We start from the raw sequence: 25,838 nt of genomic DNA, 5'->3' as shown, positions 1-25,838 counted from the left end.
AATTCATGTTTCCACCTATTTTTTGAATTGGCGCCATGATGTCCACCATTTTCCAAGATGGCGGCGGGTTGACCCATTTACCCGTTTGAACCACCCATTACCTACCCATTTGAGAAATAGTCAAATGTTTTGGGTTGGATAATTTGTTGCGACGAACCGGGGCCGAGCCCTACCTACAAACCGCACAAACTGCTATCGCTTATTCGCTTTAATATGGCAACAGTGTGGGACGAAAGCGCGGCAAATCGCCCGCCAAAGGCTATTGCCTCCTCAGTGTTCATTGACCAGTCTTTCAAGCTGATAGTCGAAATACGGATCGTGTTGGAATCGAATTCAAGCTATAGCTTAAGGAAATTCACCTTTTTTACTTTCTTTTTAATTTATCGGTAAAAGATTGCCATGTCGCCTGCTGTGCAGAACCAAATAAATTTTCCTTGCCGAAAATTAAGCGTACGTCGAAAGATGGATTTTGACCATGATCTCGCTAGTCCTACAAAATCGCCTCGTAAAGGTAAGTCTTTTAAAACAACTTGGTCGAATTATTCAGCATTTGTTATCGTTTTCGAATTTTTTAAAAAAGAAACAAGGGATGTAGCTAATGAGGCTGAGCAGTCAGTGAGGTTGCCTCGATCTTCATCAAGGAGAGCTCAGACACCAACTCCTTCCATACCTCATGCAGTTTGCTTAAGTCCTAGAAAAGTCCATAGAAATCTCTTCAAAAATACTGTTGCTTCTTCTCCTGCTAAAGAAGCACCATTGAGTTTGATGACCAAAATATGCAGTCCTTGAAAAGCTGCTGTGAGAGGAAATGAAGAAAATCACAAAGAAGGTGCTCTGTTGAATTCTCCGGTTAAATTGAAACTGCATCACCCAAATGGTATGCTGGTTTAACTTTGCCAAATCGTTCAGTTGTATAATTTTTCTTTGTTTGGCCTCTTTATAGTTACAAGCTTTGCTAAGGCACGCCAAGCCCTTCATACTACAACTCCAAGCACTATTTTTTGCAGAGATAAAGAGCTGGCTGTAATTGAGAATTTTATGAGGCCCCTTATTGAAAGAAAACCAGGCAGCATGTACATATCAGGAAGGCCAGGAACAGGCAAAACTGCATGTGTAACACACATCTTGTCCAACAAAACTGTAAGCACACTGTTAATTTGAATTTGGAATGTTGTTAGCTCTTGTTCTCATTTCATCTTCTTTTGCACACAGTTCTCAGGAAAGTTTGAGTTAATTTTTGTCAACTGCATGTTACTTCGCACCCCTGCCTCTATATTCCAACACATTGCTCAGCAGCTGGATACAAAATGGAATGCTTCTGCCAAAGAAGCATTACCATTTCTGGAAGACAGACTCACAGACACGGGACCTATGATGTGAGAAAAAAATTCACTTCTTTCACAATAGCTAAGATAAAATAATATTTTTCATTTTCCCTTGTCTGCAGTGTTCTCGTTTTGGATGAAATTGACCAAATGTCAACCAGAGATCAATCTGTCTTATACGCGATCTTTGAACTGCCAGCATTGAAAAACTCCCGGCTGATTTGAATAGGCTTAGCTAATGCTTTAGACCTTACTGACCGAGCCTTGGTTCGGCTGCAAAGCCGAGTAAATTTCAAGCCCGTTCTTCTCAATTTCTCACCTTACTCAAAACAAGACATTGCAACCATTTTAAGCCAGCGAATCCAGGAAGCTGTCACGGAAGATGTTGGGAATGTGATAGCTCCCTCGGCTCTCCAATATTTGAGGGGTAAAATATCTTCTGCCTCCGGTGATCTCCGCAAAGTCATTGATATCTGAAGGCGAGCTGTCGAATTGGCCGAAACGATCGCAAAAAAGCAACTGGTGTTGGCGCCGTCGAATTCTGAATCTCAAAACAGTGGATCTGTTCCGACTAACAAATGCGTGAACATCCCTCTTCTGTGTAAGATGATGGCCTCAGTTGAAAGTAGTGCCTTCTGCTCTGCCAACAGCGATGACATGGACGATACTCCTCTGCAGCAGAAGCTTATTATTGTGACACTTCTCGTGCTAGTCAAAATGGGAAAATCAAAGCAAGTGACACTGGGAAAACTGCAATAGTCATACAGCAAAGTCTGCTCCAAGTACGGTGTGACAGCCATAGACTTTGATGAATTCGCGCACACCTGTTCCTTGGTCGAGAGCCGAGGCATAGTGACTTTGAAGAAAAAGAGTAATACTCGTCTTGCCCCTATATGTCTACGACTTGACGAGCGTGAAGTAGTCTACACTTAAGGATAAAACTCTTTTATCCTCAATCCTGGCACAGGGGTCTTTATTTGTTTAAAATGCTGTTTGTGAATTTATATAACCCTGCCCATGTCTGCCAAATCTGACGATAGTTCGATTACGTAACAGAAAACTACGATTTTATCTCAAATACAATTCTTCGATTTTATGCACATGAATCAACGGGCAACTCAAAGTTGAGATTACCACTTGATTTACCAGAGTGTTTAGACACCTACCCCTTGCTTTTACCCCAGATGGGTTATAGCAACATGGCCCCTCGTTGGGGCATTAATAGACTTCAGCAGGGTGCAAATTTGTTGGGCTCTTCACATTTGGTTACGGTAGGAGAGTGGCCAAATGCCAAATAGTTCCTGACCAAACAGACTCTTGTTATTGGGAGTCAAGGTAATTGTAAGATAATCATTTATTTTTCCAAGAAAACTCATTCACAAGAAGATGATGCTTGCTAAACAGCTGCTGTTCTCACACAGTAGATAAGCCGTTTAAGCCGGTCACTCGCGTTTTACAAAATTCATTTTTATTATTATTTTAATTGATTGTGTGAGAACTTGAATTTGTTTTAGTAACGCTGAAATAGGAGGGGGGATCCCGCAACAAAAAATAAATATTTTAAAAAATGAAAAGAAAACTGTAGGTATGCTGTGAAATGCGAATAGTAAACCCAAGCATGACGTTAAACCTTTCATTTGGTTTATTTTTTGTGTGCACACATTCCATTGAAGATTTGAAGTGCATCAATAGATTCTCAGTTGTTTTTCACGATGTATTTTTCTTCCATTTTAAAGTGTGCTTCTCGTATTTGGCGGAATACATAATATCTTTCAATCATTTTTTCTATCGCAAAACGTACAAAGAAAAATCCGAACAATTAATAATATAACGGTGGCAATTAAAGGAAAACGATAAAAAATCGCACACAAATATAAAACGATAGTTGTTTTAAAAAATAGTTGGCAATTTGTTTCAAATAAGTTGTTATGGTTCGACAAAATCAAATTCTCGTGAAGCTAGAAAAGTTCATCGAGAGGGACATAAAACGCCAAGGTCATACAAATTAGCTTTGAAAAATCAACGACAGATGGACAACACGAAAGTCCACAGAGTTATCGATAAATAAGTAGAACATGATCATTGCAGCTGTTGATCGCCTACAGGAAAGAACTCGTGAGAGAGACAATGAAGTTCATCACGTAGCCTGCTTAACGGACGTTTGTCTCCATAACTATCACGTCAAGTAATTACAATGTCAACAAGCCTCTTATTGGCATTAGCTAATCACTGGGTAAAAGAATAAAAATATGGCTGATCGTGGAAATCTTTTCGGCCGTCCACGTGTCAGTCAGCCAGCCAGTGTCAGTCAGCTTCGATACTAGGTGCCTTCTCGGCAGGATCTTAGTGGCGCCATCTAGCGCTGATTTAGTAAGCTAAAATATATTTGGGCAGGACGTTCGTGGCGTCATCTAGCGCTGGGCTTCTGAATCAAATACCAAGCTGTTAGTGGCGCCATCTAGCGATAGTTACCGGAACAGTTTCTGAAACTAAGTTTCATGTGGCGCTATCTAGCGATGGTTACAGTAACTAATAAATGAACAGTTAAATGTTGCGCCATCTAACGATGATTGCAGGAACTAATTCTGAATAGTTCCGTGTGACGCCATCTAGTGACAACTTCTCTTACTATTCCATTTTCCTGTTTTTTGCATTAAAACGTTGTTATGAATTTAACTCCTCTATTCCTTGTCTCACATTTAACTTCTTCGGTCTTTGTCTTCTTGTTACGCCGATCTATCTCGTTATTTCTCCGTTAAACTTCCTTTCTAATTGTCCGTCCCTGAACCATCAGGTTCGGGTTCTGGAATTTCTAACAATCATGAGGATATCTTAGCAAAGAGGAAGTCCGTTTTTGTTTTGTTTTTTATACAAAAGAAACTGATTTTGTTCTAGCCATAAATTCAACCCTAAATATATATTTATATCGGCTTATTTATCATTTTTTATATAGAGTAATAAATCTATTTTTATTTTTTATAGACTTTTTTCGCAAAGCGGCATTTCGTTTTATTTTTCGTTAACTAATGGGGAAGACGTTACAAACGACACTCAAATAGCATTGATCATTGCTTTCAATCCATTCCAGGTTTCGGTGGCCGTTGGAACAATTTGATCGGGCGGTAATTGGAAACCATAAGTACCCGAGTCTCGAAGTTCTATAGTGTATGAATGATCAACCCCTTCGCTCTCGTAGTAATGATCCGTGGTGTCACCAGATGCTATGTCTGTAACATCGAGATAACAAAGCTCTTAATTTTCACGCTGGACGATGATGAAAACGTAAGGAGAACGTAATAAACTTACAAATGGTAACAGCGGTATTTCCGTAGGTATAGGGTGTCCCGTACGTGGATGTTAACGCATTCACAGCGATTTCCATGGCACGGAACTGAATAAAAATAAATAAATTGTATTTACAAGAACACTTGGTCTCATCATTTGTTTCTTATACCATCTCAGGATATTCCGCAGGTAAATTGGTGGTGTAGCCGTAAGGTGAAAGAAACATTTGTGAATAAGAATGCATAGAGATAGTTGTTTTAACTCTGCCACGATCAGCGGCAATCAAGTCCTAATGTTCAACAAAGAAACAGTGTTATCCATCTAATTGATTTTTAGCACCAAGACAAGTTTTACTCTAAGTGCGCTGGCCTCGCGCTCGGAGAATGCGGCAATTCCATGATAAGCTATACAGAGTGACATATAGAAAAATTATATTTGTATCAATTGATATAATAGATTCAGTGAAAATTATACTTCCTGAACAGGGATCGCTGGAGGAACCAGATCCAGCAAAACCGATCGGAAAATTGCGGTTAGCATCGACACCGACGAACGTCGATTCATTGTTAACAAGACGATTCTTCCTCCAATTGCGATCCTTATAAAAATTAAACAGTTTCTTGTCAATTGTTGAATACGCGATTTATGACTCCAGCTTATACAGTATTCCAAGTATAGGCGTATCCATCTGGATTGGCAATAGGAACAAATTTCCAATCGTACTGGTCAACGAGCGAAGTAATCTCCGGATCGGAACCATATCCAGTTGTTATCTTTGATTATACAGGACCACTATTATAGTTGAGAAACCAAACACAATTTTTACGAGCTTTTCTTTTATATACCTGGTCGATGATCCACACGCAAGTAGCCGCTGTTATCCACTCTCTAGCATGGATATTGCAATCGAAAAAGTGGACCGGTTTGTTTGCTGAAAGACCACTGCTATAATAATCGCTTGGACGATATCACGACCTTCTTCGCTTGTTCCTCCAACCTTTGTTGAAACTAATGGGTTGGTGTTAGCCAATTCGGCTAAATAGGCCATCACCTGTTGAGTAATAGTACGTCAGAGGAAGATCTGCTAATGGTTAGATTATAACTCACCTCTTCGTACGTGTGATAATTATCGACATCAATAGCCTTTTCACCGTTAAAGATTGCAATGCGTTGTGCCATGTTGTGTTGTTCTTGTCGTTCAAGTTCTCCGACATCAGCAATATGGACGGTATGGCTCTATTGGACGGTATTTATTATTTTATTTTATTTCGACGCAAAGCCCAGTGCGGGAAAGCTTGTCCCCCATGCAAAAAAGCTTGTGACTATCAATGCTCTCATCAAAAGTGCACGGAACAGTGCAGTAATCAGTGTGTTCTTTGCATGGTACCGTAAAAAACTTCGTTTTAATTTAATTTTTTGGTTTTTTTTTCTTTTTTTTTCTTTTTTTTTAAATAATGATTGTTTGGTTTATTTAGAAAAAGTGTGAATAGGAGTGTCCTCATGAAGTTTGTGACCACCCGTGTTATGAGTTTTGTAAACGAGCTCCGTGTGACAAACGGTGCAAGAAAACGTTTCGTTGCGTACATACTTGTAATGGTCTTTGCGGTGAAATTTGCCCGCCCAAATGCCCATCTTGTGCCTACGTTAAAATACCTAACTACAACCCCAAAGCAAGGTACAAACACCCCCAACACCCCCCTAAATGGACTTCGAATTCTTGCCTCATCGGTCCCGTGCTACTCACGTGCCACCTAGTGCAAACCGAAGAGAACTTTCCCGGTCTTACGGCGGGACTGATACACGTTCCATTCACGATCCGTGATTAACAATAGACCATACGATTTTTCTATTGTAGCGTTTTTCATATGTAAGTATCTCTCTAGCATAAACAAGATTCTATTCAATAGATAATAAAAGAAGTAACGAATAAAGTTCATTTTTTATTATTGTCAATTCAGTTTATTCTGTTTGCGAAATTTAACAAGAAACGTCAACTTGTGCCATAAAGAGCCGTAGCGTTTTGCAAGTCTCTTTGGTGCAGTATAAAAGACTTGATTAAACGTTTTACGTTTGGAAACGGTGTTGGTTCACTATAGCGCCGTTACTATGCGTGATACCATAAGCGTTTACTAATGAGGGTTTATCTAATGCTAATTGCAGGACTAGGAATGGCTGAAAAGAGTGACCCAAGGGTCAGGACAGTTTGAAAAACGATTGAAATAATGACCACACTGGCTTGTTACATGGAAAGCAAAGGCTATAAACTCCAAATGGAGGAAATTAGGTGTCCACATGAATTATAAACGGTGGATTAATTGGACGACCAGACCCACTCTTTTTCACGTTCTTTGCAGTTAACCATCACAAATATGTTTTTATTCTGTATTATATCAATCAGGCAGAAATGTAAATAAATTCTTGTCGTGACCCTCGGACTGATGTGGTGATGCAACTTTAAGAAGTCGGAATGAGCTGCCGCGAGTTCAACTATAAGTTAATGTCCGTTAGGGTATTCAATTTAGCTTTTGATTGATCCAAACGCATGGGGGGATAAGCAATAATTGGGATCGAAAGGGCAATGAAGTAAACTTATCTTAAGGGCCGTATTCAAAATAAGCCCATAACCCCCAAAAACAAAAATTTCAAGATTGAAAAAATAAAGTAAAGAAAATCAAACTTTAAATTTGGGGGTGTGGATGACCCGCAGTCCAGATCCAGCCAGTGACCCACTTTAACTAGGCTACTGCACGTAGTAGTGGTCTCAGATATGATAGATAAACATCAGAACAATTGAACCTTTCGGCGAACCGTTGAAGCAAGCTACCGCGAGGGAAGCGAAATAACATCGAACGTATGTAGTACGACCTTTAATATTCGATATTGGTAATCGTTCGCGTATCGCCGTACGCCGTACGTGAAGTGTGTTTCGCTTACATATTAAATAGCTGAATTAAACCTTTTAATTCCTGTTGTTCGGCCCATCACGTTGGAAATTTATTGAGAGTTAAAGTGATTAGCAGGTTGGTTGATGCATCAGCGAAACCCGTACTGACCTCGTCGCTTTGTTTTTGATGAGTGACAAAACAACGGAAAACGACTCCTGCGTGAACGGATTCTGTTACCGTCTGGTATTTTCTGTTGTAGGCTACATAACTTAAATATTTAACTTAACTTAAACTTAACAAAACTTTTATTTAACTAAACTTGGCTCGGCCTGATTAGGGCTCGGCCCCGAGCCCAATGGGTGGGTTTTGTGGCTACCCGGTTTGGTGTTTTCAGGTCAAAAGTTGGATCAAGGTGGATAACGGTCCTAAGGTGTTGTATCCGGGTGCTACCCGGTTCCGATGTCATTTCCAAGGCCTTTTTTTCTCGATAATCGGAAATATTAATTAAAAATCATTATGTATTTATGAAGAAATAAAAAAATCATTAAGTATTTCATTTGAAACAATTAAATTCCCCGGTTATATTTTTGTTTTCGCGAAGCAAAAATTAAATAAGTAATTGCCAACCAGCAAGAATGAAACAAAAACAAATAAAGACGAAGTAAGCAATGTTGCAACTTGCGAGATTCCAACGTCTGATACGCGTAGTCTACCTGGCCGAAGCATGATCGACATCATCTTCGTAATGTTTGACAACATCAACCTCCCCCACCAACCCTGCTTCATACCAAGACCGTAAGCATGCAAGGGCTTCGACGGTCTCGGGATGAAGACTCATTCTGGCAATTCCAAAGACTTGTTCAGAACTTGAAAATTGAAATTGCTGCTTGCTAGTCTAGGAATAGGAAACTAATGACGCATTGACTTTGACGGCTTTGACACCGTGATAGGCTGCCAGGCCCAGGCCGCCACACGCATGTAGATGTAGCGATATATATATGACAGGAGGACACTACAGTGAACTTGAACTAACTTGAATGCTTGACCTAAACTGACACCTGACGTGTGTCCTGACTCCTGAGTCCTGAGCTGACCTGTTATTTGTCCTCTGTCAAGCCTGATCCTTCAAAGCAATCTGGTGTCAGAATTTCTAGAAAAAAATTCATGTTTCCACCTATTTTTTGAATTGGCGCCATGATGTCCACCATTTTCCAAGATGGCGGCGGGTTGACCCATTTACCCGTTTGAACCACCCATTACCTACCCATTTGAGAAATAGTCAAATGTTTTGGGTTGGATAATTTGTTGCGACGAACCGGGGCCGAGCCCTACCTACAAACCGCACAAACTGCTATCGCTTATTCGCTTTAATATGGCAACAGTGTGGGACGAAAGCGCGGCAAATCGCCCGCCAAAGGCTATTGCCTCCTCAGTGTTCATTGACCAGTCTTTCAAGCTGATAGTCGAAATACGGATCGTGTTGGAATCGAATTCAAGCTATAGCTTAAGGAAATTCACCTTTTTTACTTTCTTTTTTAATTTATCGGTAAAAGATTGCCATGTCGCCTGCTGTGCAGAACCAAATAAATTTTCCTTGCCGAAAATTAAGCGTACGTCGAAAGATGGATTTTGACCATGATCTCGCTAGTCCTACAAAATCGCCTCGTAAAGGTAAGTCTTTTAAAACAACTTGGTCGAATTATTCAGCATTTGTTATCGTTTTCGAATTTTTTTAAAAAAGAAACAAGGGATGTAGCTAATGAGGCTGAGCAGTCAGTGAGGTTGCCTCGATCTTCATCAAGGAGAGCTCAGACACCAACTCCTTCCATACCTCATGCAGTTTGCTTAAGTCCTAGAAAAGTCCATAGAAATCTCTTCAAAAATACTGTTGCTTCTTCTCCTGCTAAAGAAGCACCATTGAGTTTGATGACCAAAATATGCAGTCCTTGAAAAGCTGCTGTGAGAGGAAATGAAGAAAATCACAAAGAAGGTGCTCTGTTGAATTCTCCGGTTAAATTGAAACTGCATCACCCAAATGGTATGCTTGTTTAACTTTGCCAAATCGTTCAGTTGTATAATTTTTCTTTGTTTGGCCTCTTTATAGTTACAAGCTTTGCTAAGGCACGCCAAGCCCTTCATACTACAACTCCAAGCACTATTTTTTGCAGAGATAAAGAGCTGGCTGTAATTGAGAATTTTATGAGGCCCCTTATTGAAAGAAAACCAGGCAGCATGTACATATCAGGAAGGCCAGGAACAGGCAAAACTGCATGTGTAACACACATCTTGTCCAACAAAACTGTAAGCACACTGTTAATTTGAATTTGGAATGTTGTTAGCTCTTGTTCTCATTTCATCTTCTTTTGCACACAGTTCTCAGGAAAGTTTGAGTTAATTTTTGTCAACTGCATGTTACTTCGCACCCCTGCCTCTATATTCCAACACATTGCTCAGCAGCTGGATACAAAATGGAATGCTTCTGCCAAAGAAGCATTACCATTTCTGGAAGACAGACTCACAGACACGGGACCTATGATGTGAGAAAAAAATTCACTTCTTTCACAATAGCTAAGATAAAATAATATTTTTCATTTTCCCTTGTCTGCAGTGTTCTCGTTTTGGATGAAATTGACCAAATGTCAACCAGAGATCAATCTGTCTTATACGCGATCTTTGAACTGCCAGCATTGAAAAACTCCCGGCTGATTTGAATAGGCTTAGCTAATGCTTTAGACCTTACTGACCGAGCCTTGGTTCGGCTGCAAAGCCGAGTAAATTTCAAGCCCGTTCTTCTCAATTTCTCACCTTACTCAAAACAAGACATTGCAACCATTTTAAGCCAGCGAATCCAGGAAGCTGTCACGGAAGATGTTGGGAATGTGATAGCTCCCTCGGCTCTCCAATATTTGAGGGGTAAAATATCTTCTGCCTCCGGTGATCTCCGCAAAGTCATTGATATCTGAAGGCGAGCTGTCGAATTGGCCGAAACGATCGCAAAAAAGCAACTGGTGTTGGCGCCGTCGAATTCTGAATCTCAAAACAGTGGATCTGTTCCGACTAACAAATGCGTGAACATCCCTCTTCTGTGTAAGATGATGGCCTCAGTTGAAAGTAGTGCCTTCTGCTCTGCCAACAGCGATGACATGGACGATACTCCTCTGCAGCAGAAGCTTATTATTGTGACACTTCTCGTGCTAGTCAAAATGGGAAAATCAAAGCAAGTGACACTGGGAAAACTGCAATAGTCATACAGCAAAGTCTGCTCCAAGTACGGTGTGACAGCCATAGACTTTGATGAATTCGCGCACACCTGTTCCTTGGTCGAGAGCCGAGGCATAGTGACTTTGAAGAAAAAGAGTAATACTCGTCTTGCCCCTATATGTCTACGACTTGACGAGCGTGAAGTAGTCTACACTTAAGGATAAAACTCTTTTATCCTCAATCCTGGCACAGGGGTCTTTATTTGTTTAAAATGCTGTTTGTGAATTTATATAACCCTGCCCATGTCTGCCAAATCTGACGATAGTTCGATTACGTAACAGAAAACTACGATTTTATCTCAAATACAATTCTTCGATTTTATGCACATGAATCAACGGGCAACTCAAAGTTGAGATTACCACTTGATTTACCAGAGTGTTTAGACACCTACCCCTTGCTTTTACCCCAGATGGGTTATAGCAACATGGCCCCTCGTTGGGGCATTAATAGACTTCAGCAGGGTGCAAATTTGTTGGGCTCTTCACATTTGGTTACGGTAGGAGAGTGGCCAAATGCCAAATAGTTCCTGACCAAACAGACTCTTGTTATTGGGAGTCAAGGTAATTGTAAGATAATCATTTATTTTTCCAAGAAAACTCATTCACAAGAAGATGATGCTTGCTAAACAGCTGCTGTTCTCACACAGTAGATAAGCCGTTTAAGCCGGTCACTCGCGTTTTACAAAATTCATTTTTATTATTATTTTAATTGATTGTGTGAGAACTTGAATTTGTTTTAGTAACGCTGAAATAGGAGGGGGGATCCCGCAACAAAAAATAAATATTTTAAAAAATGAAAAGAAAACTGTAGGTATGCTGTGAAATGCGAATAGTAAACCCAAGCATGACGTTAAACCTTTCATTTGGTTTATTTTTTGTGTGCACACATTCCATTGAAGATTTGAAGTGCATCAATAGATTCTCAGTTGTTTTTCACGATGTATTTTTCTTCCATTTTAAAGTGTGCTTCTCGTATTTGGCGGAATACATAATATCTTTCAATCATTTTTTCTATCGCAAAACGTACAAAGAAAAATCCGAACAATTAATAATATAACGGTGGCAATTAAAGGAAAACGATAAAAAATCGCACACAAATATAAAACGATAGTTGTTTTAAAAAATAGTTGGCAATTTGTTTCAAATAAGTTGTTATGGTTCGACAAAATCAAATTCTCGTGAAGCTAGAAAAGTTCATCGAGAGGGACATAAAACGCCAAGGTCATACAAATTAGCTTTGAAAAATCAACGACAGATGGACAACACGAAAGTCCACAGAGTTATCGATAAATAAGTAGAACATGATCATTGCAGCTGTTGATCGCCTACAGGAAAGAACTCGTGAGAGAGACAATGAAGTTCATCACGTAGCCTGCTTAACGGACGTTTGTCTCCATAACTATCACGTCAAGTAATTACAATGTCAACAAGCCTCTTATTGGCATTAGCTAATCACTGGGTAAAAGAATAAAAATATGGCTGATCGTGGAAATCTTTTCGGCCGTCCACGTGTCAGTCAGCCAGCCAGTGTCAGTCAGCTTCGATACTAGGTGCCTTCTCGGCAGGATCTTAGTGGCGCCATCTAGCGCTGATTTAGTAAGCTAAAATATATTTGGGCAGGACGTTCGTGGCGTCATCTAGCGCTGGGCTTCTGAATCAAATACCAAGCTGTTAGTGGCGCCATCTAGCGATAGTTACCGGAACAGTTTCTGAAACTAAGTTTCATGTGGCGCTATCTAGCGATGGTTACAGTAACTAATAAATGAACAGTTAAATGTTGCGCCATCTAACGATGATTGCAGGAACTAATTCTGAATAGTTCCGTGTGACGCCATCTAGTGACAACTTCTCTTACTATTCCATTTTCCTGTTTTTTGCATTAAAACGTTGTTATGAATTTAACTCCTCTATTCCTTGTCTCACATTTAACTTCTTCGGTCTTTGTCTTCTTGTTACGCCGATCTATCTCGTTATTTCTCCGTTAAACTTCCTTTCTAATTGTCCGTCCCTGAACCATCAGGTTCGGGTTCTGGAATTTCTAACAATCATGAGGATATCTTAGCAAAGAGGAAGTCCGTTTTTGTTTTGTTTTTTATACAAAAGAAACTGATTTTGTTCTAGCCATAAATTCAACCCTAAATATATATTTATATCGGCTTATTTATCATTTTTTATATAGAGTAATAAATCTATTTTTATTTTTTATAGACTTTTTTCGCAAAGCGGCATTTCGTTTTATTTTTCGTTAACTAATGGGGAAGACGTTACAAACGACACTCAAATAGCATTGATCATTGCTTTCAATCCATTCCAGGTTTCGGTGGCCGTTGGAACAATTTGATCGGGCGGTAATTGGAAACCATAAGTACCCGAGTCTCGAAGTTCTATAGTGTATGAATGATCAACCCCTTCGCTCTCGTAGTAATGATCCGTGGTGTCACCAGATGCTATGTCTGTAACATCGAGATAACAAAGCTCTTAATTTTCACGCTGGACGATGATGAAAACGTAAGGAGAACGTAATAAACTTACAAATGGTAACAGCGGTATTTCCGTAGGTATAGGGTGTCCCGTACGTGGATGTTAACGCATTCACAGCGATTTCCATGGCACGGAACTGAATAAAAATAAATAAATTGTATTTACAAGAACACTTGGTCTCATCATTTGTTTCTTATACCATCTCAGGATATTCCGCAGGTAAATTGGTGGTGTAGCCGTAAGGTGAAAGAAACATTTGTGAATAAGAATGCATAGAGATAGTTGTTTTAACTCTGCCACGATCAGCGGCAATCAAGTCCTAATGTTCAACAAAGAAACAGTGTTATCCATCTAATTGATTTTTAGCACCAAGACAAGTTTTACTCTAAGTGCGCTGGCCTCGCGCTCGGAGAATGCGGCAATTCCATGATAAGCTATACAGAGTGACATATAGAAAAATTATATTTGTATCAATTGATATAATAGATTCAGTGAAAATTATACTTCCTGAACAGGGATCGCTGGAGGAACCAGATCCAGCAAAACCGATCGGAAAATTGCGGTTAGCATCGACACCGACGAACGTCGATTCATTGTTAACAAGACGATTCTTCCTCCAATTGCGATCCTTATAAAAATTAAACAGTTTCTTGTCAATTGTTGAATACGCGATTTATGACTCCAGCTTATACAGTATTCCAAGTATAGGCGTATCCATCTGGATTGGCAATAGGAACAAATTTCCAATCGTACTGGTCAACGAGCGAAGTAATCTCCGGATCGGAACCATATCCAGTTGTTATCTTTGATTATACAGGACCACTATTATAGTTGAGAAACCAAACACAATTTTTACGAGCTTTTCTTTTATATACCTGGTCGATGATCCACACGCAAGTAGCCGCTGTTATCCACTCTCTAGCATGGATATTGCAATCGAAAAAGTGGACCGGTTTGTTTGCTGAAAGACCACTGCTATAATAATCGCTTGGACGATATCACGACCTTCTTCGCTTGTTCCTCCAACCTTTGTTGAAACTAATGGGTTGGTGTTAGCCAATTCGGCTAAATAGGCCATCACCTGTTGAGTAATAGTACGTCAGAGGAAGATCTGCTAATGGTTAGATTATAACTCACCTCTTCGTACGTGTGATAATTATCGACATCAATAGCCTTTTCACCGTTAAAGATTGCAATGCGTTGTGCCATGTTGTGTTGTTCTTGTCGTTCAAGTTCTCCGACATCAGCAATATGGACGGTATGGCTCTATTGGACGGTATTTATTATTTTATTTTATTTCGACGCAAAGCCCAGTGCGGGAAAGCTTGTCCCCCATGCAAAAAAGCTTGTGACTATCAATGCTCTCATCAAAAGTGCACGGAACAGTGCAGTAATCAGTGTGTTCTTTGCATGGTACCGTAAAAAACTTCGTTTTAATTTAATTTTTTTGGTTTTTTTTTCTCTTTTTTTTCTTTTTTTTTTAAATAATGATTGTTTGGTTTATTTAGAAAAAGTGTGAATAGGAGTGTCCTCATGAAGTTTGTGACCACCCGTGTTATGAGTTTTGTAAACGAGCTCCGTGTGACAAACGGTGCAAGAAAACGTTTCGTTGCGTACATACTTGTAATGGTCTTTGCGGTGAAATTTGCCCGCCCAAATGCCCATCTTGTGCCTACGTTAAAATACCTAACTACAACCCCAAAGCAAGGTACAAACACCCCCAACACCCCCCCTAAATGGACTTCGAATTCTTGCCTCATCGGTCCCGTGCTACTCACGTGCCACCTAGTGCAAACCGAAGAGAACTTTCCCGGTCTTACGGCGGGACTGATACACGTTCCATTCACGATCCGTGATTAACAATAGACCATACGATTTTTCTATTGTAGCGTTTTTCATATGTAAGTATCTCTCTAGCATAAACAAGATTCTATTCAATAGATAATAAAAGAAGTAACGAATAAAGTTCATTTTTTATTATTATGTCAATTCAGTTTATTCTGTTTGCGAAATTTAACAAGAAACGTCAACTTGTGCCATAAAGAGCCGTAGCGTTTTGCAAGTCTCTTTGGTGCAGTATAAAAGACTTGATTAAACGTTTTACGTTTGGAAACGGTGTTGGTTCACTATAGCGCCGTTACTATGCGTGATACCATAAGCGTTTACTAATGAGGGTTTATCTAATGCTAATTGCAGGACTAGGAATGGCTGAAAAGAGTGACCCAAGGGTCAGGACAGTTTGAAAAACGATTGAAATAATGACCACACTGGCTTGTTACATGGAAAGCAAAGGCTATAAACTCCAAATGGAGGAAATTAGGTGTCCACATGAATTATAAACGGTGGATTAATTGGACGACCAGACCCACTCTTTTTTCACGTTCTTTGCAGTTAACCATCACAAATATGTTTTTATTCTGTATTATATCAATCAGGCAGAAATGTAAATAAATTCTTGTCGTGACCCTCGGACTGATGTGGTGATGCAACTTTAAGAAGTCGGAATGAGCTGCCGCGAGTTCAACTATAAGTTAATGTCCGTTAGGGTATTCAATTTAGCTTTTGATTGATCCAAACGCATGGGGGGATAAGCAATAATTGGGATCGAAAGGGCAATGAAGTAAACTTATCTTAAGGGCCGTATTCAAAATAAGCCCATAACCCCCAAAAACAAAAATTTCAAGATTGAAAAAATAAAGTAAAGAAAATCAAACTTTAAATTTGGGGGTGTGGATGACCCGCAGTCCAGATCCAGCCAGTGACCCACTTTAACTAGGCTACTGCACGTAGTAGTGGTCTCAGATATGATAGATAAACATCAGAACAATTGAACCTTTCGGCGAACCGTTGAAGCAAGCTACCGCGAGGGAAGCGAAATAACATCGAACGTATGTAGTACGACCTTTAATATTCGATATTGGTAATCGTTCGCGTATCGCCGTACGCCGTACGTGAAGTGTGTTTCGCTTACATATTAAATAGCTGAATTAAACCTTTTAATTCCTGTTGTTCGGCCCATCACGTTGGAAATTTATTGAGAGTTAAAGTGATTAGCAGGTTGGTTGATGCATCAGCGAAACCCGTACTGACCTCGTCGCTTTGTTTTTGATGAGTGACAAAACAACGGAAAACGACTCCTGCGTGAACGGATTCTGTTACCGTCTGGTATTTTCTGTTGTAGGCTACATAACTTAAATATTTAACTTAACTTAAACTTAACAAAACTTTTATTTAACTAAACTTGGCTCGGCCCTGATTAGGGCTCGGCCCCGAGCCCAATGGGTGGGTTTTGTGGCTACCCGGTTTGGTGTTTTCAGGTCAAAAGTTGGATCAAGGTGGATAACGGTCCTAAGGTGTTGTATCCGGGTGCTACCCGGTTCCGATGTCATTTCCAAGGCCTTTTTTTCTCGATAATCGGAAATATTAATTAAAAATCATTATGTATTTATGAAGAAATAAAAAAATCATTAAGTATTTCATTTGAAACAATTAAATTCCCCGGTTATATTTTTGTTTTCGCGAAGCAAAAATTAAATAAGTAATTGCCAACCAGCAAGAATGAAACAAAAACAAATAAAGACGAAGTAAGCAATGTTGCAACTTGCGAGATTCCAACGTCTGATACGCGTAGTCTACCTGGCCGAAGCATGATCGACATCATCTTCGTAATGTTTGACAACATCAACCTCCCCCACCAACCCTGCTTCATACCAAGACCGTAAGCATGCAAGGGCTTCGACGGTCTCGGGATGAAGACTCATTCTGGCAATTCCAAAGACTTGTTCAGAACTTGAAAATTGAAATTGCTGCTTGCTAGTCTAGGAATAGGAAACTAATGACGCATTGACTTTGACGGCTTTGACACCGTGATAGGCTGCCAGGCCCAGGCCGCCACACGCATGTAGATGTAGCGATATATATATGACAGGAGGACACTACAGTGAACTTGAACTAACTTGAATGCTTGACCTAAACTGACACCTGACGTGTGTCCTGACTCCTGAGTCCTGAGCTGACCTGTTATTTGTCCTCTGTCAAGCCTGATCCTTCAAAGCAATCTGGTGTCAGAATTTCTAGAAAAAAAATTCATGTTTCCACCTATTTTTTGAATTGGCGCCATGATGTCCACCATTTTCCAAGATGGCGGCGGGTTGACCCATTTACCCGTTTGAACCACCCATTACCTACCCATTTGAGAAATAGTCAAATGTTTTGGGTTGGATAATTTGTTGCGACGAACCGGGGCCGAGCCCTACCTACAAACCGCACAAACTGCTATCGCTTATTCGCTTTAATATGGCAACAGTGTGGGACGAAAGCGCGGCAAATCGCCCGCCAAAGGCTATTGCCTCCTCAGTGTTCATTGACCAGTCTTTCAAGCTGATAGTCGAAATACGGATCGTGTTGGAATCGAATTCAAGCTATAGCTTAAGGAAATTCACCTTTTTTACTTTCTTTTTTAATTTATCGGTAAAAGATTGCCATGTCGCCTGCTGTGCAGAACCAAATAAATTTTCCTTGCCGAAAATTAAGCGTACGTCGAAAGATGGATTTTGACCATGATCTCGCTAGTCCTACAAAATCGCCTCGTAAAGGTAAGTCTTTTAAAACAACTTGGTCGAATTATTCAGCATTTGTTATCGTTTTCGAATTTTTTAAAAAAGAAACAAGGGATGTAGCTAATGAGGCTGAGCAGTCAGTGAGGTTGCCTCGATCTTCATCAAGGAGAGCTCAGACACCAACTCCTTCCATACCTCATGCAGTTTGCTTAAGTCCTAGAAAAGTCCATAGAAATCTCTTCAAAAATACTGTTGCTTCTTCTCCTGCTAAAGAAGCACCATTGAGTTTGATGACCAAAATATGCAGTCCTTGAAAAGCTGCTGTGAGAGGAAATGAAGAAAATCACAAAGAAGGTGCTCTGTTGAATTCTCCGGTTAAATTGAAACTGCATCACCCAAATGGTATGCTTGTTTAACTTTGCCAAATCGTTCAGTTGTATAATTTTTCTTTGTTTGGCCTCTTTATAGTTACAAGCTTTGCTAAGGCACGCCAAGCCCTTCATACTACAACTCCAAGCACTATTTTTTGCAGAGATAAAGAGCTGGCTGTAATTGAGAATTTTATGAGGCCCCTTATTGAAAGAAAACCAGGCAGCATGTACATATCAGGAAGGCCAGGAACAGGCAAAACTGCATGTGTAACACACATCTTGTCCAACAAAACTGTAAGCACACTGTTAATTTGAATTTGGAATGTTGTTAGCTCTTGTTCTCATTTCATCTTCTTTTGCACACAGTTCTCAGGAAAGTTTGAGTTAATTTTTGTCAACTGCATGTTACTTCGCACCCCTGCCTCTATATTCCAACACATTGCTCAGCAGCTGGATACAAAATGGAATGCTTCTGCCAAAGAAGCATTACCATTTCTGGAAGACAGACTCACAGACACGGGACCTATGATGTGAGAAAAAAATTCACTTCTTTCACAATAGCTAAGATAAAATAATATTTTTCATTTTCCCTTGTCTGCAGTGTTCTCGTTTTGGATGAAATTGACCAAATGTCAACCAGAGATCAATCTGTCTTATACGCGATCTTTGAACTGCCAGCATTGAAAAACTCCCGGCTGATTTGAATAGGCTTAGCTAATGCTTTAGACCTTACTGACCGAGCCTTGGTTCGGCTGCAAAGCCGAGTAAATTTCAAGCCCGTTCTTCTCAATTTCTCACCTTACTCAAAACAAGACATTGCAACCATTTTAAGCCAGCGAATCCAGGAAGCTGTCACGGAAGATGTTGGGAATGTGATAGCTCCCTCGGCTCTCCAATATTTGAGGGGTAAAATATCTTCTGCCTCCGGTGATCTCCGCAAAGTCATTGATATCTGAAGGCGAGCTGTCGAATTGGCCGAAACGATCGCAAAAAAGCAACTGGTGTTGGCGCCGTCGAATTCTGAATCTCAAAACAGTGGATCTGTTCCGACTAACAAATGCGTGAACATCCCTCTTCTGTGTAAGATGATGGCCTCAGTTGAAAGTAGTGCCTTCTGCTCTGCCAACAGCGATGACATGGACGATACTCCTCTGCAGCAGAAGCTTATTATTGTGACACTTCTCGTGCTAGTCAAAATGGGAAAATCAAAGCAAGTGACACTGGGAAAACTGCAATAGTCATACAGCAAAGTCTGCTCCAAGTACGGTGTGACAGCCATAGACTTTGATGAATTCGCGCACACCTGTTCCTTGGTCGAGAGCCGAGGCATAGTGACTTTGAAGAAAAAGAGTAATACTCGTCTTGCCCCTATATGTCTACGACTTGACGAGCGTGAAGTAGTCTACACTTAAGGATAAAACTCTTTTATCCTCAATCCTGGCACAGGGGTCTTTATTTGTTTAAAATGCTGTTTGTGAATTTATATAACCCTGCCCATGTCTGCCAAATCTGACGATAGTTCGATTACGTAACAGAAAACTACGATTTTATCTCAAATACAATTCTTCGATTTTATGCACATGAATCAACGGGCAACTCAAAGTTGAGATTACCACTTGATTTACCAGAGTGTTTAGACACCTACCCCTTGCTTTTACCCCAGATGGGTTATAGCAACATGGCCCCTCGTTGGGGCATTAATAGACTTCAGCAGGGTGCAAATTTGTTGGGCTCTTCACATTTGGTTACGGTAGGAGAGTGGCCAAATGCCAAATAGTTCCTGACCAAACAGACTCTTGTTATTGGGAGTCAAGGTAATTGTAAGATAATCATTTATTTTTCCAAGAAAACTCATTCACAAGAAGATGATGCTTGCTAAACAGCTGCTGTTCTCACACAGTAGATAAGCCGTTTAAGCCGGTCACTCGCGTTTTACAAAATTCATTTTTATTATTATTTTAATTGATTGTGTGAGAACTTGAATTTGTTTTAGTAACGCTGAAATAGGAGGGGGATCCCGCAACAAAAAATAAATATTTTAAAAAATGAAAAGAAAACTGTAGGTATGCTGTGAAATGCGAATAGTAAACCCAAGCATGACGTTAAACCTTTCATTTGGTTTATTTTTTGTGTGCACACATTCCATTGAAGATTTGAAGTGCATCAATAGATTCTCAGTTGTTTTTCACGATGTATTTTTCTTCCATTTTAAAGTGTGCTTCTCGTATTTGGCGGAATACATAATATCTTTCAATCATTTTTTCTATCGCAAAACGTACAAAGAAAAATCCGAACAATTAATAATATAACGGTGGCAATTAAAGGAAAACGATAAAAAATCGCACACAAATATAAAACGATAGTTGTTTTAAAAAATAGTTGGCAATTTGTTTCAAATAAGTTGTTATGGTTCGACAAAATCAAATTCTCGTGAAGCTAGAAAAGTTCATCGAGAGGGACATAAAACGCCAAGGTCATACAAATTAGCTTTGAAAAATCAACGACAGATGGACAACACGAAAGTCCACAGAGTTATCGATAAATAAGTAGAACATGATCATTGCAGCTGTTGATCGCCTACAGGAAAGAACTCGTGAGAGAGACAATGAAGTTCATCACGTAGCCTGCTTAACGGACGTTTGTCTCCATAACTATCACGTCAAGTAATTACAATGTCAACAAGCCTCTTATTGGCATTAGCTAATCACTGGGTAAAAGAATAAAAATATGGCTGATCGTGGAAATCTTTTCGGCCGTCCACGTGTCAGTCAGCCAGCCAGTGTCAGTCAGCTTCGATACTAGGTGCCTTCTCGGCAGGATCTTAGTGGCGCCATCTAGCGCTGATTTAGTAAGCTAAAATATATTTGGGCAGGACGTTCGTGGCGTCATCTAGCGCTGGGCTTCTGAATCAAATACCAAGCTGTTAGTGGCGCCATCTAGCGATAGTTACCGGAACAGTTTCTGAAACTAAGTTTCATGTGGCGCTATCTAGCGATGGTTACAGTAACTAATAAATGAACAGTTAAATGTTGCGCCATCTAACGATGATTGCAGGAACTAATTCTGAATAGTTCCGTGTGACGCCATCTAGTGACAACTTCTCTTACTATTCCATTTTCCTGTTTTTTGCATTAAAACGTTGTTATGAATTTAACTCCTCTATTCCTTGTCTCACATTTAACTTCTTCGGTCTTTGTCTTCTTGTTACGCCGATCTATCTCGTTATTTCTCCGTTAAACTTCCTTTCTAATTGTCCGTCCCTGAACCATCAGGTTCGGGTTCTGGAATTTCTAACAATCATGAGGATATCTTAGCAAAGAGGAAGTCCGTTTTTGTTTTGTTTTTTATACAAAAGAAACTGATTTTGTTCTAGCCATAAATTCAACCCTAAATATATATTTATATCGGCTTATTTATCATTTTTTATATAGAGTAATAAATCTATTTTTATTTTTTATAGACTTTTTTCGCAAAGCGGCATTTCGTTTTATTTTTCGTTAACTAATGGGGAAGACGTTACAAACGACACTCAAATAGCATTGATCATTGCTTTCAATCCATTCCAGGTTTCGGTGGCCGTTGGAACAATTTGATCGGGCGGTAATTGGAAACCATAAGTACCCGAGTCTCGAAGTTCTATAGTGTATGAATGATCAACCCCTTCGCTCTCGTAGTAATGATCCGTGGTGTCACCAGATGCTATGTCTGTAACATCGAGATAACAAAGCTCTTAATTTTCACGCTGGACGATGATGAAAACGTAAGGAGAACGTAATAAACTTACAAATGGTAACAGCGGTATTTCCGTAGGTATAGGGTGTCCCGTACGTGGATGTTAACGCATTCACAGCGATTTCCATGGCACGGAACTGAATAAAAATAAATAAATTGTATTTACAAGAACACTTGGTCTCATCATTTGTTTCTTATACCATCTCAGGATATTCCGCAGGTAAATTGGTGGTGTAGCCGTAAGGTGAAAGAAACATTTGTGAATAAGAATGCATAGAGATAGTTGTTTTAACTCTGCCACGATCAGCGGCAATCAAGTCCTAATGTTCAACAAAGAAACAGTGTTATCCATCTAATTGATTTTTAGCACCAAGACAAGTTTTACTCTAAGTGCGCTGGCCTCGCGCTCGGAGAATGCGGCAATTCCATGATAAGCTATACAGAGTGACATATAGAAAAATTATATTTGTATCAATTGATATAATAGATTCAGTGAAAATTATACTTCCTGAACAGGGATCGCTGGAGGAACCAGATCCAGCAAAACCGATCGGAAAATTGCGGTTAGCATCGACACCGACGAACGTCGATTCATTGTTAACAAGACGATTCTTCCTCCAATTGCGATCCTTATAGAAATTAAACAGTTTCTTGTCAATTGTTGAATACGCGATTTATGACTCCAGCTTATACAGTATTCCAAGTATAGGCGTATCCATCTGGATTGGCAATAGGAACAAATTTCCAATCGTACTGGTCAACGAGCGAAGTAATCTCCGGATCGGAACCATATCCAGTTGTTATCTTTGATTATACAGGACCACTATTATAGTTGAGAAACCAAACACAATTTTTACGAGCTTTTCTTTTATATACCTGGTCGATGATCCACACGCAAGTAGCCGCTGTTATCCACTCTCTAGCATGGATATTGCAATCGAAAAAGTGGACCGGTTTGTTTGCTGAAAGACCACTGCTATAATAATCGCTTGGACGATATCACGACCTTCTTCGCTTGTTCCTCCAACCTTTGTTGAAACTAATGGGTTGGTGTTAGCCAATTCGGCTAAATAGGCCATCACCTGTTGAGTAATAGTACGTCAGAGGAAGATCTGCTAATGGTTAGATTATAACTCACCTCTTCGTACGTGTGATAATTATCGACATCAATAGCCTTTTCACCGTTAAAGATTGCAATGCGTTGTGCCACGTTGTGTTGTTCTTGTCGTTCAAGTTCTCCGACATCAGCAATATGGACGGTATGACTCTATTGGACGGTATTTATTATTTTATTTTATTTCGACGCAAAGCCCAGTGCGGGAAAGCTTGTCCCCCATGCAAAAAAGCTTGTGACTATCAATGCTCTCATCAAAAGTGCACGGAACAGTGCAGTAATCAGTGTGTTCTTTGCATGGTACCGTAAAAAACTTCGTTTTAATTTAATTTTTTGGTTTTTTTTCTCTTTTTTCTTTTTTTTTTAAATAATGATTGTTTGGTTTATTTAGAAAAAGTGTGAATAGGAGTGTCCTCATGAAGTTTGTGACCACCCGTGTTATGAGTTTTGTAAACGAGCTCCGTGTGACAAACGGTGCAAGAAAACGTTTCGTTGCGTACATACTTGTAATGGTCTTTGCGGTGAAATTTGCCCGCCCAAATGCCCATCTTGTGCCTACGTTAAAATACCTAACTACAACCCCAAAGCAAGGTACAAACACCCCCAACACCCCCCTAAATGGACTTCGAATTCTTGCCTCATCGGTCCCGTGCTACTCACGTGCCACCTAGTGCAAACCGAAGAGAACTTTCCCGGTCTTACGGCGGGACTGATACACGTTCCATTCACGATCCGTGATTAACAATAGACCATACGATTTTTCTATTGTAGCGTTTTTCATATGTAAGTATCTCTCTAGCATAAACAAGATTCTATTCAATAGATAATAAAAGAAGTAACGAATAAAGTTCATTTTTTATTATTGTCAATTCAGTTTATTCTGTTTGCGAAATTTAACAAGAAACGTCAACTTGTGCCATAAAGAGCCGTAGCGTTTTGCAAGTCTCTTTGGTGCAGTATAAAAGACTTGATTAAACGTTTTACGTTTGGAAACGGTGTTGGTTCACTATAGCGCCGTTACTATGCGTGATACCATAAGCGTTTACTAATGAGGGTTTATCTAATGCTAATTGCAGGACTAGGAATGGCTGAAAAGAGTGACCCAAGGGTCAGGACAGTTTGAAAAACGATTGAAATAATGACCACACTGGCTTGTTACATGGAAAGCAAAGGCTATAAACTCCAAATGGAGGAAATTAGGTGTCCACATGAATTATAAACGGTGGATTAATTGGACGACCAGACCCACTCTTTTTCACGTTCTTTGCAGTTAACCATCACAAATATGTTTTTATTCTGTATTATATCAATCAGGCAGAAATGTAAATAAATTCTTGTCGTGACCCTCGGACTGATGTGGTGATGCAACTTTAAGAAGTCGGAATGAGCTGCCGCGAGTTCAACTATAAGTTAATGTCCGTTAGGGTATTCAATTTAGCTTTTGATTGATCCAAACGCATGGGGGGATAAGCAATAATTGGGATCGAAAGGGCAATGAAGTAAACTTATCTTAAGGGCCGTATTCAAAATAAGCCCATAACCCCCAAAAACAAAAATTTCAAGATTGAAAAAATAAAGTAAAGAAAATCAAACTTTAAATTTGGGGGTGTGGATGACCCGCAGTCCAGATCCAGCCAGTGACCCACTTTAACTAGGCTACTGCACGTAGTAGTGGTCTCAGATATGATAGATAAACATCAGAACAATTGAACCTTTCGGCGAACCGTTGAAGCAAGCTACCGCGAGGGAAGCGAAATAACATCGAACGTATGTAGTACGACCTTTAATATTCGATATTGGTAATCGTTCGCGTATCGCCGTACGCCGTACGTGAAGTGTGTTTCGCTTACATATTAAATAGCTGAATTAAACCTTTTAATTCCTGTTGTTCGGCCCATCACGTTGGAAATTTATTGAGAGTTAAAGTGATTAGCAGGTTGGTTGATGCATCAGCGAAACCCGTACTGACCTCGTCGCTTTGTTTTTGATGAGTGACAAAACAGCGGAAAACGACTCCTGCGTGAACGGATTCTGTTACCGTCTGGTATTTTCTGTTGTAGGCTACATAACTTAAATATTTAACTTAACTTAAACTTAACAAAACTTTTATTTAACTAAACTTGGCTCGGCCCTGATTAGGGCTCGGCCCCGAGCCCAATGGGTGGGTTTTGTGGCTACCCGGTTTGGTGTTTTCAGGTCAAAAGTTGGATCAAGGTGGATAACGGTCCTAAGGTGTTGTATCCGGGTGCTACCCGGTTCCGATGTCATTTCCAAGGCCTTTTTTTCTCGATAATCGGAAATATTAATTAAAAATCATTATGTATTTATGAAGAAATAAAAAAATCATTAAGTATTTCATTTGAAACAATTAAATTCCCCGGTTATATTTTTGTTTTCGCGAAGCAAAAATTAAATAAGTAATTGCCAACCAGCAAGAATGAAACAAAAACAAATAAAGACGAAGTAAGCAATGTTGCAACTTGCGAGATTCCAACGTCTGATACGCGTAGTCTACCTGGCCGAAGCATGATCGACATCATCTTCGTAATGTTTGACAACATCAACCTCCCCCACCAACCCTGCTTCATACCAAGACCGTAAGCATGCAAGGGCTTCGACGGTCTCGGGATGAAGACTCATTCTGGCAATTCCAAAGACTTGTTCAGAACTTGAAAATTGAAATTGCTGCTTGCTAGTCTAGGAATAGGAAACTAATGACGCATTGACTTTGACGGCTTTGACACCGTGATAGGCTGCCAGGCCCAGGCCGCCACACGCATGTAGATGTAGCGATATATATATGACAGGAGGACACTACAGTGAACT

General features: G+C 39.9%; 6 pseudogenes; 3 read left to right on the top strand and 3 right to left on the bottom strand.

Moving 5' to 3' along the window:
* Window positions 1-352: 352 nt before the first annotated feature.
* On the top strand, window positions 353-2,431 carry LOC123467345 (annotated as a pseudogene).
* Window positions 2,432-4,314: 1,883 nt separating this feature from the next.
* On the bottom strand, window positions 4,315-7,961 carry LOC123467340 (annotated as a pseudogene).
* Window positions 7,962-8,996: 1,035 nt separating this feature from the next.
* On the top strand, window positions 8,997-11,087 carry LOC123467344 (annotated as a pseudogene).
* Window positions 11,088-12,970: 1,883 nt separating this feature from the next.
* Window positions 12,971-16,625, bottom strand: LOC123467339 (annotated as a pseudogene).
* Window positions 16,626-17,661: 1,036 nt separating this feature from the next.
* Window positions 17,662-19,751, top strand: LOC123467346 (annotated as a pseudogene).
* Window positions 19,752-21,633: 1,882 nt separating this feature from the next.
* On the bottom strand, window positions 21,634-25,652 carry LOC123467338 (annotated as a pseudogene).
* Window positions 25,653-25,838: the final 186 nt, after the last annotated feature.

Source organism: Daphnia magna, unplaced genomic scaffold, assembly GCF_020631705.1.
Source record: "Daphnia magna isolate NIES unplaced genomic scaffold, ASM2063170v1.1 Dm_contigs173, whole genome shotgun sequence".
NCBI lineage: Eukaryota > Metazoa > Arthropoda > Branchiopoda > Diplostraca > Daphniidae > Daphnia > Daphnia magna.
Note: the sequence above shows the minus strand (reverse complement) of the source record. Positions and strands in the feature narration are given on the sequence as shown.